This window comes from Hyaena hyaena, unplaced genomic scaffold (assembly GCF_003009895.1).
Source record: "Hyaena hyaena isolate Hyena2069 unplaced genomic scaffold, ASM300989v1 scaffold_971, whole genome shotgun sequence".
Taxonomy (NCBI): Eukaryota; Metazoa; Chordata; class Mammalia; order Carnivora; family Hyaenidae; genus Hyaena; species Hyaena hyaena.
The window spans coordinates 450,807-465,015 of NW_024081604.1; the positions used below are offsets into that span (position 1 = coordinate 450,807).

The window sequence follows — 14,209 nt, forward strand, 5'->3', positions numbered from 1 at the left end:
AGAACATAGCTACAGGAAACTGTCTAGGGTCAGAACAAATATTAATATCTGACTTCCAGAACTATCCCTTCAAAGGAGTCTGAATTTGTTTGGTTTAGTTGGTGAGCAATTTATGCCCCAGGGTACTGATCAAAAGCCATAAAGAAATCACCCAGCAATTAGTAGTGTTTAACAGCTGGGTATGATCAGCAAAAGAGACAACCCAAGAGAACCTTGAAAAAAACCACTGTTAACCCAGGGTGACTGTGCACATAACCCAAAGATATGTTCTCTGAAGAGCAATATCAGAAGCTTATCAGTGCAAGAGAGAAATAGACTATTAAAATAATGGTACCAAATAAACAAGGAAATAACAAGCACCAGAGGGGAGGCACCAGTACCCAGAGTTGCCAAAATATATTATCTAAAATGTCCAGAATCCAACAAAAATGATTAGTCATGCAAGGAAACAGGAAAGTATGACCCATACCCTGGGGGTACAAAAAGGCAGACAACATAAACTGCCTAACTGCCTATAGAGCAACCAGATGTCAAACTTAACAAAGTCTTCAAAGTAGTCATTATAAACATGTTCAAAGAACTTAAGGGAGCCATGACTAAAGAGTGAAAAAAGGAATGATGAACATGTTGCAGCAAATACAGGGTATCAATAAAGAGATAGGAATTATAAAAAAGAACCAAATGGAAATTCTAGACTAGAAAAGTACAATGACTAAAGTGAAAAATTCATTAAAGAGGCTCAACAGTGTGTGTGATTAAGAAATAATTAGTAGTGCGGTCCCCGGTGGCTTAGTCAGTTGAGTGTCCAACTCCTGATCTCTGCTCAGGGCATGACCTCATGGTTCCTGAGATGGAGCCCCTGCATCAGGCTCTTCTTGGAAGTCTCTCTTCCTCACTCTCTACCTCCTACCCCACTCATGCTCACTCTCTCAAAATAAAGAAATAAAATTATATATAAAAAAAACAAATAGTTAGCAAATGTGAATAAAAATAATAGAGATTATGCAACCTGAAGAGCAGAGAGAGAAAAGAATGAAGAAAAATGAACAGAGTTTCAGAAAAATATGGACACTCTTAACTAAAGCAATATTTGAAGAAATAATGGCTGAACAACATCTCAAATTTACTGAAAAACAACAACTCCAAGCAGGAAAACAAAGATTCACAAATAAAAACATCATAGTAGAAATTCTGAATGCCTGGATGGCTCAGTGGGTTAAGCATTGATTCTTGATTTTGGTTCAGGTCATGATCTCATGGTTTGTGGGTTTGAGCTCTGCACTGACAGTAAGAAAACTGTCACCCTCTCTCTCACCATCTCTCTCCACCCCTCCCCTGCTCATATGTGCCCTCTCTCTCTCTCTCAAAATAAGTAAACTTTTAAAAAATTCTGAAAGAGCCAAGCACAGGGAGAAAATTGACAGGAGTAAGAAAAAGATGACTCATTAGCAAGGGAACCTCAAAGTTATTAAAATATGACATCTGTAGCAGAAACAACGGAGACCAGGAAATGATGGTAATTCAAATAATATACCTGAAGTGCTCAAAGTAAGAAACTGTTAACCGAGAATCCTATATTCAGCAAATCTATCTTTAAAAAATAAAAGTAAATGAAAGATACTCCCAGATGAACAAAGAAAATCTGCTATTAGCAGACCCTCCTTCCAAGAAAATCTACAGGAAGTTAGTCAGACTGGAAGTAAGTGACCCCCCCAATGGTAATTAAATTCTTATGAAAAAGCAAAGAGCACTGGTAACAGTAATTATGTCATTAAAAAAAGACAACATAAATCATTTTTCTCCTTTCTTCTCTTACCAATTTAAAAAGCAACTGTACAAATCAATATGTATATAATGTATTCTTGGACCTATAATACATACAAATGTAATATGTTTGCTAACAACAGCACAAAAGGTATGGGGTGGGCAGTTATATTGGGCTAAGGAAATAACTCCAAATGGTAACTTGATTCTGCAAGAATAAATGAAGAGAATCAGAAATGATAAATAAGGTTAATACCACAAAAGCTATAAATGTGTACTTGCTCTCCTTCTTATAATTAGTCTAAAAGACATAAAATTATATAATTATAATCATGCATTGGGTTTGTAACATGTATAGATGTAATATGTATACCAATAATAACAGAAAACAGAGAAAAGGGAATGGAGCTATTTAACAGTAATGTTTCTAAATCTCACTGGAATTAATTTATATAAATACAAAGCTGATCCTGATAAGTTAAGATGTATATCATAAGCCTAGAGCAATCAGTAAGAAAGTTACTCAAAAAATATATAGTATATGATAAGCATAGGGGTTGTATGGAAGTGATGAATCATTATACACCTGAAATCAACATTACACTACATGTTAACTGTAATTTAAATAAAAGCCAAAAAAATAGTATAAAGACTATTAAAAATTAAAATGGTACACTAGATAATATTAGTTTAATGCAAAAGAGACCAGTAAAGAAGAAATAAGAAATAAAGGAACTAAAAAGATATGAGACATTTAAAAAACATAAAGTGGCAGATATAAATCAAATATATCAAGAATAACATTAAATGTGGCTCAATTAAATAATTTGATTAAAAGGCAGAGACTGTCAGACTAGATTAAAGATCCACTCTATACTGTCTACAGAAGACACAATTTAGATTCAAAATACAAAGACTTAAGCAAATGAACGGAAAGGGGTGTATGATGCAAACATCGACAAGAAAAGCTGGAGAGGCTATAATGTCAGAAAAGAAACAGACTAAAAACATTCTGGGGTGGCTCAGGCAGTTGAGCGACTGACTTCAGCTCTGGTCATGATCTCACAGTTGTGAGTTCAAGCCCTGTGTCAGGGGCTATGTGCTGACCATCATGGGACCTGGGGCTCGCTTTGAGTTGTATCTCCCTCTCTTCTGCCCTTCCCCTGCTCATGCTCTGTCCCTCTCTCTCTCTCTCTCAAAATCAAATAAACATTAAAAATGTTCTAGAGGGATGGGTGGAATAAGTGAATGGGAATAAAGAGTACATTTATCATGATGAGCACTGAGTAATGTACAGAATTGTTGAATCACTACATTGTATACCTGAAACTAATATAACATTGCATGTTAACTATACTGGAATTAAAATAGAAAACCTAATAAAAAGTGTTGCTAGAGATAAAAAGAGACATTTTATAATGACAAAAAAGTCACCCTGTGAAGAAGCTATAACAATTATAAATATATATGCACGTAATAACAGAGCAGGAAAATACACAAGGCAAAACAGAAATGGAAGGAGAAATTGACAAGTCAACAATAATAGTTGAAGATTTCAATACCCACTTCCAATAATGGATAGAACAACTAAACTAGCCAGAAGATCAACAAGGAAATAGAAGACTTGGGCAACACTACAAATCAACCATTTATACAATGGTCCTAAAACAGGAACAGAATACATTTTCTTCCCAAGTGTATATGAGCTATTCTCCAGAATAGATCATAGACCATAGAAAACTCATTGAATTTAAAGTATAGAAGACAAAAGTAATTAAAGGATTGTTTTAATAAAGTATACAGAATAGAAATCATTTTAGAAAATGAAGGATAATTATATAAAAATGTGTTTTTTTTTTAAATTTTATTTTAAATAGTTTATTGTCAAGTTGGTTTCCATATAACACCCAGTGCTCATCCCCACAAGTGCCCTCCTCCGTGCCCATCACCCCCCTCCCTCCACCCCATCTGCCCTCAGTTTGTTCTCGGCATTCAAGAGTCTCTCATGGTTTGCCTCCCTCCATCTCCCCCACTATTTTTCCCCTTCTTCTCCCTCATGGTCCTTCTTTAAGTTCCTCCTAATCCTCCTATATGTGCAAACATATGGTATTTGTCCTTCTCTGCCTGACTTACTTCGCTCAGCATAACACTCTCAAGTTCCATACATGTTGCTACACATGGCCAGATTTCATTCTTTCTCATTGCCATGTAATATTCCAGTGTATAGACAAACCACATCTTCATGATCCATTCATCAGTTGATGGACACTTAGGCTCTTTCCATGTTTTGGCTATTGTTGAGAGTGCTGCTATGAACATTGGGGTACATGTGCCCCTATGCATCAGCACTCCTGTATCCCTTGGGTAAATTCCCAGCAGTGCTATTGCTGGGTCATAGGGGAATTCTACTGTTAATTTTTTGAGGAATCTCCACACTGTTTTCCAGAGGGGCTGCACCAGTTTACATTCCCACCAATAGTGTAGAAGGGTGCCCATTTCTCCACATCCTGGCCAGCATCTAGAGTCCTCTGATTTGCTCATTTTAGCCACTCTGACTGGCGTGAGGTGGTATCTCAGTGTGGTTTTGAGTTGTTTCCCTGACACTTCTCCAAAGAGGATATCTAGATGAATAGGTTTTTCAACATTAGGAATCAACAGCAGACAGAAAACTGAAAAATTTAGAAATATATAGATATCAAACAACACACTTCTAAATAATCAATGGGCCAAAGAAAAACTCAGAAGGGAATTTTAAAAATCTCAAAAACATCTCAAAGTTGAGATGAATAAAAATGGAGACACACACCAAAACTTAATGGATGTAGGAAAACCAGTGTTCACAGAAACATTTGAAGAAGAAAGAAAGATCCCAAACCAATAACCTCACCTCCCACTTTAAAATACTGGAAAAAGAAGAGCAAAATAAACCTAAAGCAAGAAGAAGAAAGGAAATAGCAGATCAGAGTGGAAATTAATAAAAAATGAAAAAGAAAAAATATAGAAAATCAATTAAAAAGCTGATTTTCTTAGAGAACAACAAAACTGATGAAACTATAGCTTGATTAATAAAGACAAAAGAGATGGCAAACTGCTGGAATTAGAAATGAAAGAAGAGGCACTCCTACTGTTCTTATAAAAAGGGCTATAAAAGGATACTATGAGCAACTGTACGCCAACAAATTAGATAGCCCAAATAAAGTAGGCAAATTCCTGGAAACACACAAATTTCCAAAATGTTTCAAGAAAAAAAAGATAATCTGAACAGACCTACAATAAGAGATTAAATTAATAACACACTATCCACAATGATTATTTCAATAGATACAGAGAAAACATTTGACAAAATTCAACATCCTTTCAACTGTCAATAAGGTAGGAATTGAAAGAAATTACCTTAACATAATAATGACCATATATGAAAAGCCTACAATTAACATCATACTGAACAGTGGAAAATGGAAAGTTGATCCTGAAACTGAAAAATCAGCAAGATGCCTATTCTTTTTACTTCAACGTAGTACTAGAAGTCTTAGCCATTGTAATTAAACAAGAAAATAAAGTAAAAGGCATCCAAATTAGAAAGAGAGAAGTAAAATTATCTCTGCAGACGGCACAGTCTTACATGCAGAAAACTATCTAAAGACTTAAAAAACCTATGAGAATACATTAATTCAGTACAGTGTTATAATACAAAGTCAATATAGAAAAATCAATTGTTTCTATACACTAACAATAAACTATGCAGAAATAAAAGTCCCATTTGCAATAGCCTCAAAAATAATAAAAATTCTTTGAAATAAACTTAACTAATGAGATGAAAGAGTTGTATACCAAATACTTCAAAACACTGATAAATGAGGGGTGCCTGGCTGGCTCAGCCAGTAGACCATGCAGCACTTGATCTCAGGGCCGTGAGTTTAAGCCCTGCACTGGGCATGGAGCCTACTTGAAAGAGTTGATAAATGACATTAAAGAAGACATAAATTAATGGAAAGACATATTATGTTCATGGATTAGAAGATCTGATATTATTAAAATGTCCATGCTACCCAAAGTGATCTACCAATTCAAAGCATTCCCTATCAAAATCCTATGGGTTTTTTTTCACAAATAAAAAAAATCCTAAAATTCATATAGAACCACAAAGAACATAGAACAGCCAAACAATCTTGAAAAAGAACAAAGCTAAAGGCATCACAGTCAAATGGGACTACATCAAACTAAAAAGCTTCTGTGCAGCAATGAAAACAATTAGCAGAGTGAAAAGGCAAACTATGGAATGTGAGAAAATATGTGCAAACCATATATCTGGTAAGGGGTTAATATCCAAAATATATAAGCAACTCCTACAGCTCAATAGCAAAAAAAAAATCAAAACTCGATTTTAAAATGAGCTACGGACTGTGCTGACAGCTCAGAGCCTGGAGCCTGCTTCGGCTCTGTGTCTCCCTCTCTCTCTGCCCCTCCACTGCTCATGCTCTGTCTCTCTCTCCCTCAAAATAAACATTTAAAAAAATGAAGGAGTTGAACAGACATTTCTCTAAAAGAAATAAGGCTATCAGGTATTGAAAAATGCCCCAACATCACTAATTATTAGGGAATGCAAATCAAAACAATAAAATATCACTTCACATTTTTCAGGATGGCTAATATAAAAACAAAAAACCTACAATTGTGGGTGAGGATACAGAGAAACTGGAATCCTTGTGCACTGTTGGTAGGAAGCAAAATGGTGTAACCACTACAGTAAACAGAATGGAGTTTAAATTTTAAATAAAAATAAGATCCTGCAATCCCGCTTTTGGATATTTATCCAAAAGAATTGAAAGAGAATATTAGCATTCCCATGTTCATTGCACCACCATTCACAATTGTCAAGATGTGAAAATAACATAAATGTTCATCAACAGATGAATAAAGAAACTGTGGTATACACATACAGTGGAAAAGAAGGAAATTCTGCCATATGCAACAACATGCATGAACCCTGAAGACATGCTAAGTGGAATAAACCAGTCACAGAAAGACAAAAACTGCATGATTTGACTCACATGAGATATCTAAAAAAGTCAAATTCATAGAATCAAAATATTTAACTGTGGTTTCCAGGGGCTAGAGAAAGGAGAAAATGTGAATTATTATTTAAAAAGTTTTTAATGTTTATTCATTTTTGAGAGACAGAGAGTAGAGAACATGAGTTGGGGAGGCAGGGGGAGACACAGAATCCAAAGCAGGCTCCAGGCTCTGAGGAACTGTTAGCACAGAGCCTGGTATAGGGCTCAAACTCAAGAGCCGTGAGATAATGACCTGAGCCAAAGTCGGACACCCAACCAAGCTACCCAAGCACCCTGAAAATGTGAATTATTAATCAACATCCATAAAGTGTCAGTTAAGCAAGATAAATAAGTTCTAGAGATCTGCTGCACAGCATTCTATCTATAGCCAACAATATTGTATAGTTAAAATTTTGTTACGAGGATAAATCTTATGTTAAATGTTCTAAAATTAAAGTGTTTTTTTTTTTTTTTTTTTTAAATTCTAAGATGGGTCTCACTGGGTTAGAATTAGTGTGTTAACATGGCTATGTTCCCTTTTGAGGCTCTAGGGGATAATTTGTTTCTTGCCTTTTCCACTCTCTAGAGGTCACCCACATTCCTTGGTTTATTACATCCTCCTCTTGAAAGCCAGCAACATTAAGCTGCGTCTTTTTCACAATGCCATCTCTCAGGTTCTCTTTGTTCTGCCTCACTCTTTTATTTATAAGAATTATGATACATTGGGCCCATCTGGATAATCCAAAATAATCACTCTATAAATGGCAGACTGAATAATGTCCCCCTAAATATCTGGGCCTGAATTTCTGGAACCTATGATGGTTACTTTATATGGAAAAAGGGACTTTGCATATGTAATTAAGGATCTTGAAATGAGGACATTATCCTGGATTATCTGGGTAAGCTCTAAATACAATCACAAGTGTTCTTAGAAGAGAAAATGACAGAGATTTGACAACGGGAAGATGAAGGTCATATGATGATGGAGGCAGAGATTAGAGAGACAGCCTTTGAGGGTAGAAGAGGGGGCTACAAGTCAAGGAATACAAGTGGCCACTGCAAGATGAAAAAAAGCAAGGTATAGGACTTTCCCCTCAGAGCCTCCAGAAAGAATCAGCCCTACATTTTCACTCCAGCCCACTGAAACTTACTTCATTTGGCCTTCTGACTTTCAAAATTGTAAAAGGATAAATTTGTGGCGTTTTAAGTTACTAAATTTATGGTGACTTGTCATAGCAGCAATAGGAAACTAATACCTCATCTCAAGGTCTGCTGACTGCCAACCTTAATTCCATCTCCAACCTTAATTTTATTTTGCCTCATATCCTAACATATTCACAGGTTTCAGAGACTGGGACATGGACATCTTGTTGGGAGGAGCATTATACTGCCTACTACAACCTGACATATGCTGAAAATAAATTCCAGGTTGATAAAATATGTAAGTGTCAATAATAACTGAATATATAGGAAAATCTGTGCATATATCCTTGGGTGTGTAAAATACCTTAAACAAGAAAACAAAGTTGTAAGCAAGACATCTTTTTAAAAGGGTTGTTAGTACATTTGTTTCCATCAAAAAATTTAAATTCTGTAGGTTGAATAATACCAGATACAAAGTAATAATACAAGTAACAAGTTGGTAGACAACATTCATAATGTGTATAACAGAGGAATAATAGCCTCAGAGGAAAAAAAAGAAAGAAAGAATATGGGTTTGAATATACGAAACAGATAAATGTATAACTATGTTCTAAGGGCATACTGTACTAGTGAAAATTGAAAACAGCTTAAATGTCCACCTATAGGGGAATGATTAAATAAATGGCACATTAATCCATATACTAGGCTACCTGCAGCAGTTTAAAAGAATAGAAAAAAATCTTTCTGACCTACGAAAAGTCTCCAAGACATATTGATATTTTAGCCAGTTGAATGTATGCTTTATGATGCTATTGGCGGGGGAGGCAACATGCACCAAACAAAGCCATAAGTCATAAAGGCTCTGCCTCACCTTTAGGATGATATCGGCAGTTAACCTCTGGGAAGAAGAGTAGCAGTAAAGGAAATTACTAGTTTTGGTCTATATTATTTGAATGCAAATCCACTTAGGTATAAACTGCATAATACTGTTTAAAGCACAGAGTTTTGTATTGTATATCATGGTATCAGTGACCCATTTTCCCATTTAATAAATGAAATCCAAGGGGATGGGACTTACTACTAATGCTAAATTCTGTGCTGATGAGAAAATAAATTCTTCCTGCTTCAGGCCCAGCCTGATCTTTCTCTGGGAATTACACTGGGGAAACTGAAGGCCTGAGTCAGAGAAGTGTGTGTGTGTGTGTGTGTGTGTGTGTGTGTGTGTACACTACTGCTTTAATTTATATCATTAATGTCTAATCCAAACAACAACTCTGCAAAATAGTCACCCTTGTACCCATTTTACAAATCAGGAAACTAAGGCTTAGCTAAGGCCTAACTGAATTACTTACCCTGATGTTTTCTTTTTTCTCTTTCTGTTAATGCGATTTTGACAGTTGCCGAATTCTTACAAAATGGAATGTGGTCAGTTCTAAGAAAACCTCCTGCTACCAGTGCTTGGCTTATTTTATTAGTTATTTATTTGTATTAGACGGTTCAAACACTTGTTTTTAAAACTGGTAGCAAATTGTGTTCTGTACAAAATAAATATCCCTTCACATACCCCCAGATACTTACGTCCTTCCCCGGAGGCAACAGTCAACAACATTTTGCATGTCTTTCCAGAAATATTCTATGTATATACAAATACTTCAACATTTAAGTTGCATTATTTTACACACATTATCCGGTGCCACTCTGTTTCCTCAACAATGTATCTTGAAAATCACTACATTTTTGCTAAATTTGCTGAATTCTGTTTACTAGCTATATGTTACTAATTTTAGGGAAGCCTCAAAATTTAATTGCTCCTTCTCCATTTATGACCATTGGAAAAGTCTGATATCTTTTGTCATTACAAAACTACAGTTACTGTTCTTACACATGGGCCATTCTGCACATGTGCAAATATACCTGCAGAGTCATTTCTAGAGGTGGAATTACTCAAAGAGATATCCCTTTGTATTTTTCATCAATATTGCTAATTTTTCTCTGTGGATGTTACATAATTTTACTCCCTTGCACTACTTATCCACATCCTTTTCAACATTATGGAAATACTTTGTACAGGATGAAAAGAAAGAAAAAGAAAAAGGAAAATTGATCTTATTTACATATACCAGTTACTGAAATTTAGGATTTTTAGCCTTGCTCAGGGGTTGGTTTCCTATAACAGTACTATCTTCTAACTGAAACTGTGAAATCAATTCCCTTCTCTTCTGGTTTCTACAAGATTGATCTACTTCATATAGGGTGGAAATTATTAACTCTGCTCTTCCATATAAAAGACAACTCTGCTTTGGAGCTGAATGGCCCTTCACAATCCTGGCTCACTTTCTGATGGTATCTTTGGTTGTATGGTGGACCCCATGAACAACTGTCCCTTTCTAAGCTATTTACTTGAGGTACTCTGTTTTGGCAAAAAGAGATACATTTCTCCCCATTTCCCTCTTCCCTCCTTTTATCAATCTCATCTCAAGGGTCCTTAGGGAAACATTTTATTTGATTATTGTTTAGCTTTATGCAAAGTCATTTTCTCAGCTTCCTATCTATAGAGATTCCTTGATTTGTAAAACCAAACCTATTTTGCCTTGCTGCTCCTTCTAAAGCTTAAGAGTATGGCAGCTAATAAAATTTTTTACATGTTAAACTAGCTTTAAAATCAGGCAGCAATTTATCAGACTTCGTTACTTTAGAAGCTGGTAGGTAGAAGGACTCGGGATTTACTTCCCAGGTTGCTAATTTAAAATCTCATCTGTAGCAACAGTTTTCACATGTGAGCCACTGACAACAAAAATGATTCCATTAAATGATTTATAAGAGGGACACTATTTCTCTCCCTTTCTCCCTCCTCACCTCCAATAAAGAAAAAATACTCACTAGCTTCTTCTAGGTAGACTAATAGGCTGATTCGTTCTTATTGAAAAATATTTTTGGTGATCTTTACCAAATCAAGAAAGATCGACTTGGTTGGGGAACAGGTATGGTTTTAGTCTCTTAATAATTTTCCCCCCTCCATGGAAAAGAAGGACTCTCTTAGGAGAGAACTAGAACAAAACAAGGTAAGATTTATGAAGACCAACACTACCTCCTGTTTTGTTATTTTATTTTGGGAATGATGAGCCCTTTACTTCTATTGCCTAGCACAGTGCCTGGCATACAAGAAGTGCTCAGTGATTATTTACTGAATTAATTACGGAATGGGAAGATTACCTACAGTTAGAACTCCCCGCTTTACCTCCTCCTCAGATCTCCCATACATTTTTCCAGTAAAAAAGAGTGCAAGTAGGATCTGGGGCAGCTACATTATCCATCTAAATGGAGACAAATGTTAGGGGCTTATTGTCAAAATGTTCAGAAATACTTGAAAGATAACTTAATCTCAGAGTAGTCCGTAGACAGAAAACTTAAGAGTGACTTTCTCAGTCTTGTTCCTTGGCTGCGGTCTCTCTCGAGAGAAATAGGTCTCTAAGACCAAATTATCTGCAGATAGGGCTGCGGCAACACCAAAGTATTATGTCCACTATTTGATTAACAAACACTTGAGAATTCAGAAAACTACTAAATCGTTTCAAGACAATTCAAAGAAAAAGCTCAACTCCGGAAAAAGTGAGGCCATAATAACATTCATTTAGTAATATATATGCTTATTGCTTATTACTTGAATGTTACTGCTTAAATCACATACGCGAGGCCAGACAGACGGTGCAAGAGGTGGGGTGCCAGCCCTTCCCGACGGCCCGCGCTGGGGTGCGTGCGGCCCAGAGAGAGCTCCCGGCTGCTTTCCGTCTCGAGACGCGGCAGCGTCCACTACCGCTTTCCTGGTTCCCAATTCGCAGAGACCTGGGCTGGGCGCCAACCCAACCTTGAAAATGCTGCAGTCTAGCAGTGCCTTTTCTATTTTTTATCGTTATTCCCTACCCCTCACTCCCACACCGCCCATGGCTGATGGACTCGGTCGTTTGATCCGTTACCAAGGGAAAACCCCAGTCGCGGAGGTGAGGGACCGTCCCACACCGTCACCGCGCTCCGACCGTCTAGATAATACCCCTCCCTCTGTCTTCTTCCGCTCCCTTTCTCGCACCCTCCCTTTTCTCTTTCTCCCTTACTTTTTCAAACCACTGAAAGCCGGCAAGCCTCTCGCTGCAGCACCTGTGCGACCCGCGCCCGGCGCGGCGCTTCACTCCCAGATCCCTCCGCGAAGGCGCTGGCGGGCAGGCGTGCGCGCGCTCGGCGTGGGGGGAGACGCGCACGTGGAGCCTCCGCGAGCCCGGGGCTCGACAGAGCGCCGGAGGGAAACGCCGTCTGGCCAGGGGCCCTGGGGCCTCCGAGTTGGCGCCAGTGCTGTGTCTGAGGCGTCCTCACCACAGCGGAACCTGCTGGCTAAGGGTAAGAGAGTGACGTGTGTGTGCGTGTGCGTGCGCGCGCTGGAGACTAAGCAAAGGAGAAGAGCGAGCTCCTATAATGGGGGGGGGAGTGGGGGGGGATGGGTGGTGCGGTTTCGGAGCATGAGGGGGAGGGAGAGCGGAAAACATTTGGAGCAGCGAGCCTTAGTGTTAGGGCTAGAGAGGTTCAAAGAAATGGTGGACGACAGATATCCAGATGGTGGGAAGGCCTGCAGTGGGGAACCGATTCCCAGTCAGGCGAGATGTACTGGGGAAGGAAGTTCGCGTTTCAGAGGCAGTTGGCCCTCTACTCTAATAGAAAACAAAAAGTAGAAGTGCATTGGTGCAAATAGCAGGATAGGAAGAGCCCATCCCTAAACAGAAACACCAAAAAAGATATGCGTCAGAATTGACTTTGTGGGACGCTGGAAGGTAGTCACAGGTTTACAGCAACCAAGTGAACTCTTGATCAAGAAAAAGATGACTTAAACACAGCACAATGGGGACATCACTAGCGACATTAAAGGAATAAAAGGAATTATAAGAGAAAACTGTGTATAATGTATGCTGACAAGCCTAATAGAAAATTCCCTAGAAACACATAAACTATGAAAACTGACTCGAGGGGGAAAAAAAGAAAATGTAATTAGACTTACAGCAAGTAAAGAAATTGAATCAGTTGTCAAAAACCTCCTGACAAAGAAAAGCCCAGGACCAGATGGTTTCACTAGTGAATTGTATCAAATGTCTAAAGAACAATTAACACCAATCTTTCTCTCTTCTTAGAATAGTGAACACTTCCTAACTCATTTGATGGAGCCAACGTGTAATCCTGTTGCCAAAACCAGGCAAAGACATTACAAGAAATTAAAGATGAAAAAAAAAATCCTCAACAAGGTCTTTGCAAACCAAACCCAGCAGACCGTGATCAAGTGACATTTATCCCAGGAATGCAAGAGTTTTGACATACAAAAATGGATCAGTGTAACATATATTAATAGGATGAAGGAAAAACATACAATCATGTTGATGCAGGAAAAGAATTTGACAAAATCAAGCACTGTTTCATGATAAAACATTCAACAAAGTAGGAATGAACAGAACTTCTTCAGTCTTCAATTAAAGGCACTTATGAAAAAATTACCACTAACATCATAATCATAATGGTGAGAGACTGAAATATTTCCTCCTAATATCAGGCACAAGAAAAGAATGCCTGCTTCTGCTGCTTCTATTCAAAGTGGTATAAGCAACATTGTCCTGAAAAGTTTAACCTGGGCAATTAGCCAAGGGGAAAGAAAAAAAAAAAAGGAATGAAGCATCCAAACTGGAAAGAAACAAGTAAAACTATTCCTCTTTACAGGTGATATGATCTTATTATATATAGAAAATCCTGGAGATTTTTAGTTTATTTATATTAAGGCTAATAAATTTAGTGAAGCTGCAGGATAAAGGACCAATATACCAAAATCACTTATATTTCTTTTTTTTAATATGTAGTTTTTACATTTATTTATTTTTGAGAGATAGAGAGACAGAACACAAATGGGGTAGTGGCAGAGAGCGAGAGAGACACAGAATCTGAAGTAGGCTCCAGGCTCTGAGCTGTCAGCACAGAGCCCAATGTGGGCTTGAACTCAAACTGTGAGATCATGACCTGAGCCGAAGTTGGATAGTTAACCGACTGAGCCACCCAGGTCCCTCAAAATCACTTGTATTTCTATACACTAGCAATAAACAATCCAAAAAATTAAGAGAACAGTTAGGTTTTCTGTAGAATCAAAAAGAATAAAATAGGACTGAATTTAACCAAATACATGCAGTACTTGTGCACTGGAAAATTTTTAAAAATTCCTGTAGTTA

General features: G+C 37.5%; 2 long non-coding RNA genes across 4 annotated transcripts in view; one reads left to right on the plus strand and one right to left on the minus strand.

The window, feature by feature from the left end:
* Positions 1-12,155, minus strand: part of LOC120223234 — a 33,660-nt gene extending 21,505 nt beyond the window's left edge. For all 3 annotated transcript variants that reach the window (XR_005526239.1, XR_005526240.1, XR_005526241.1), the window contains exons 1-2: positions 12,071-12,155; positions 11,179-11,275 (exon numbers count right to left, since the gene is read on the minus strand). This is a non-coding gene — a long non-coding RNA (uncharacterized LOC120223234). The remainder of the gene's footprint in view (positions 1-11,178; positions 11,276-12,070) is intronic.
* A 105-nt stretch (positions 12,156-12,260) lies between these two features.
* On the plus strand, positions 12,261-13,449 carry LOC120223235. Its single transcript, XR_005526242.1, has 2 exons — positions 12,261-12,350; positions 13,133-13,449. It is a non-coding gene; the product is annotated as an uncharacterized LOC120223235 (long non-coding RNA).
* The last annotated feature ends 760 nt before the right edge of the window (positions 13,450-14,209 follow it).